Source organism: Mizuhopecten yessoensis, unplaced genomic scaffold, assembly GCF_002113885.1.
Source record: "Mizuhopecten yessoensis strain PY_sf001 unplaced genomic scaffold, ASM211388v2 scaffold9425, whole genome shotgun sequence".
NCBI lineage: Eukaryota > Metazoa > Mollusca > Bivalvia > Pectinida > Pectinidae > Mizuhopecten > Mizuhopecten yessoensis.
The window spans coordinates 270087-274540 of NW_018408041.1; the positions used below are offsets into that span (position 1 = coordinate 270087).

General features: G+C 34.3%; 1 protein-coding gene across 3 annotated transcripts in view; it reads left to right on the plus strand.

Moving 5' to 3' along the window:
• The first annotated feature begins 708 nt into the window (after positions 1-708).
• LOC110458074 overlaps positions 709-4454 on the plus strand; it is a 41962-nt gene continuing 38216 nt past the window's right edge. For 2 of the 3 annotated variants that reach the window (XM_021509628.1, XM_021509636.1), the window contains exon 1: positions 709-816. The gene's annotated coding sequence lies outside the window, so the exon portion shown is untranslated. Of the gene's footprint in view, positions 817-2078; positions 2176-4454 lie in introns of all 3 variants that reach the window. The other variant, XM_021509630.1, reaches the window with a different exon arrangement.

Sequence of the window (4454 nt, forward strand, 5' to 3'; positions counted from 1 at the left end):
GGCCACGTCTATACAGGAAGCAGTCTATCCTGAGTTAGCGGCCACGTCTATACAGGAAGCAGTCTATCCTGAGTTAGTGGCAAACTGCCGTCTTTCCTTATGTCTCTCTAATATCTGTTCAGTATCGTTCTGTCACATGCATTGCATGTTGAACAGTCCTCTTTTGTACCAAGCAAACTGCCGTCTTACCTTATGTCTCTCTATTATCTGTTCAGTATCGTTCTGTCACTCACTGGAGTATAATATCTTCGTCACCCCATAGGCTGTAAGAAATAGTACGTAGTAAGAAATAATAGGATGACGACAGCGGGAAAGCATTAAATTATCATTGCCTTTGAAGATATATTTGTTAAGATGAAAGATCAAGAATCATCACTTACGGTAAGGGTATGCCAGATTAAATATATGAATGCATTCTTAAAGCAAGCCTTGGGTTAGACAATAACGAGTATTAACCCTATGGTTGGGATTTCTCTGTTCTACCCTAGCGGTAGGCTATCATTCCCTTCTACTTCTACTTCTAAATGGTACTGACCATCTGTCAGATGAATGATAGCCTACCCCAGTGGTAAGCCTACCCCAGTGGTAGGCTATCATTCCCGTAAAGAATGTGTAAACTGCGCTACCCGTGCTAACACATAAACTCGTTAATCAAATTTAGCTCAACACACAGGGAGTCTACGATAAATGTTGTGTACTTATGATTGGCTCAGTAATGTACCAGGAAGTAGGAATGATCAAGCTCTAAATATAGTTAGAATATTGAACAGACTGGTTACGGGTGTCGGAGAATAATTTCTCACATGTTATCTCAAGGTAAGTGATACCAGTCAGTAACAAGTTGTAGAATCTGACCAGTATATATACAGATGGGTCGTGTAAGTGATAACGTATCCTTTGGTCATACAGACAAATGGCTGTTTGTCACAAATATTTTACATTCTATTTCACTTCCCGGATGGGCAACAACAGACATAAAGACGCAACCAGGGTTTTTGAAGATGTTTTACCAATTCTACTGAATTATAAACCCTCGGACAATGGAAATAATGTAAAAGATTTGTATTAATTAGGTTGCCTTACAAGCGTCAGCTGTAGGGAATTTCCCTTTAGCTCAGCGGTAGAGCATAGGGCCGGAGAGCCAAGGGTCGCGGGTTCAAGCCCCATGGATGGCACTATCTTTACCACAATTCCTCGTCCTACTACAAACTGGTGATTTTTACCCTCCCCGTTCAAGGTAGGAGAACCCTTAGCGGGGAGTCAAAGAACCTGGGTTGGTGATTTAAAAGGGGGGAATAGTGTAAAAGGTGTGCATTGATTAAGCTGCCTTACAAGCTCAGGGGTAGAGCATCGGGCCGGAGAGCGAAGGGTCGCGGGTTTTCGAGCGCCAGACGCGGCACTATCTTTTTCCCTATTCCTCGTCCTACTTCAATAACATACTGTTTGTTAACCTTTGGATGTCTGTATATAAACACAGCGCATTATGTCACGTCTCTAAACAGACAGTATTAGTTTTATTAGGTTATAAGTAAATGCTTATGTCATTCGTGCCCTAGGTGACTTCCTTTGTTTGTAGCCTTACTCTATGTCTAACATTAGTGTTACTGGTAAAGCTTATCATACTATCTGGTAGATACCATATAATACAACGTTAAACAATATACACGGTATATTTCGAATGTAATACTTCAAGTACTACAAGGTAGGTCTATCTAAATAATGATTTTATATTAATAACAAACAATGTATATGTAATATCTATAAATAACAGTGGAATTGGGCCAAAATTACCAAATTATAATAATTATCTTACAATATCATTATACCAATGTAAAGATATGGGAAGTACGTGATAAAGTGAAGAACAGGAAATCTAAGGGGAAAAGATCGATCTGAGAGACTAGATTTGATTGTATGACAAACTGATGTAAATGTATGCAGTACTCTTCAATATTGCATTTCTGTTCAGTTCAGCATTATGTGTGCTACATCGATATCTAAGTGTGAAGCAAATGTTCCTGATTCTTGATTATCAACAAATATAATTATCGAATTAATTATCCGGGTACATGTAACAGGAAGCCATGATTTCCCGTTACCTCACAGGAAATGACTCAACTTTGGCGCCTTCAAGGTGGATAACGGGAACTACGGATTCTATTTGACATATATGAGGTCAGTTTCGTCATATAACTAAAATTAAACATTTTACCCGTTATAGGTATGTATTACTACTTATACGATTTTGAGGCTGTGTGGTGAGTATAAATCTCTCATTTTGTAACTGTGTCCACTTGTTAAAAAAAGAGAAGTATTCTATTTTATTTACTAAAGATATTTGTGGTGCTCAACTCACTTAAACTGTGTAATGTATTAACGCTGCGTCTATGTCCCTATTATATATAATGTATTAACGCTATGTCTATATCCCTATTATATATAATGTATTAACGCTACGTCTATGTCCCTATTATATATAATGTATTAACGCTACGTCTATGTCCCTATTATATATAATGTATTAACGCTACGTCTATGTCCCTATTATATATAATGTATTAACGCTACGTCTATGTCCCTATTATATATAATGTATTAACGCTACGTCTATGTCCCTATTATATATAATGTATTAACGCTACGTCTATGTCCCTATTATATATAATGTATTAACGCTACGTCTATGTCCCTATTATATATAATGTATTAACGCTACGTCTATGTCCCTATTATATATAATGTATTAACGCTACGTCTATGTCCCTATTATATATAATGTATTAACGCTACGTCTATGTCCCTATTATATATAATGTATTAACGCTACGTCTATGTCCCTATTATATATAATGTATTAACGCTACGTCTATGTCCCTATTATATATAATGTATTAACGCTACGTCTATGTCCCTATTATATATAATGTATTAACGCTACGTCTATGTCCCTATTATATATAATGTATTAACGCTACGTCTATGTCCCTATTATATATAATGTATTAACGCTACGTCTATGTCCCTATTATATATAATGTATTAACGCTACGTCTATGTCCCTATTATATATAATGTATTAACGCTACGTCTATGTCCCTATTATATATAATGTATTAACGCTACGTCTATGTCCCTATTATATATAATGTATTAACGCTACGTCTATGTCCCTATTATATATAATGTATTAACGCTACGTCTATGTCCCTATTATATATAATGTATTAACGCTACGTCTATGTCCCTATTATATATAATGTATTAACGCTACGTCTATGTCCCTATTATATATAATGTATTAACGCTACGTCTATGTCCCTATTATATATAATGTATTAACGCTACGTCTATGTCCCTATTATATATAATGTATTAACGCTACGTCTATGTCCCTATTATATATAATGTATTAACGCTACGTCTATGTCCCTATTATATATAATGTATTAACGCTACGTCTATGTCCCTATTATATATAATGTATTAACGCTACGTCTATGTCCCTATTATATATAATGTATTAACGCTACGTCTATGTCCCTATTATATATAATGTATTAACGCTACGTCTATGTCCCTATTATATATAATGTATTAACGCTACGTCTATGTCCCTATTATATATAATGTATTAACGCTACGTCTATGTCCCTATTATATATAATGTATTAACGCTACGTCTATGTCCCTATTATATATAATGTATTAACGCTACGTCTATGTCCCTATTATATATAATGTATTAACGCTACGTCTATGTCCCTATTATATATAATGTATTAACGCTACGTCTATGTCCCTATTATATATAATGTATTAACGCTACGTCTATGTCCCTATTATATATAATGTATTAACGCTACGTCTATGTCCCTATTATATATAATGTATTAACGCTACGTCTATGTCCCTATTATATATAATGTATTAACGCTACGTCTATGTCCCTATTATATATAATGTATTAACGCTACGTCTATGTCCCTATTATATATAATGTATTAACGCTACGTCTATGTCCCTATTATATATAATGTATTAACGCTACGTCTATGTCCCTATTATATATAATGTATTAACGCTACGTCTATGTCCCTATTATATATAATGTATTAACGCTACGTCTATGTCCCTATTATATATAATGTATTAACGCTACGTCTATGTCCCTATTATATATAATGTATTAACGCTACGTCTATGTCCCTATTATATATAATGTATTAACGCTACGTCTATGTCCCTATTATATATAATGTATTAACGCTACGTCTATGTCCCTATTATATATAATGTATTAACGCTACGTCTATGTCCCTATTATATATAATGTATTAACGCTACGTCTATGTCCCTATTATATATAATGTATTAACGATATGTCTATGTCCCTAATATATATAAAGTATTAACGCTATGTCTGTGTCCCTATTATATGTAATGTATTAACGCTA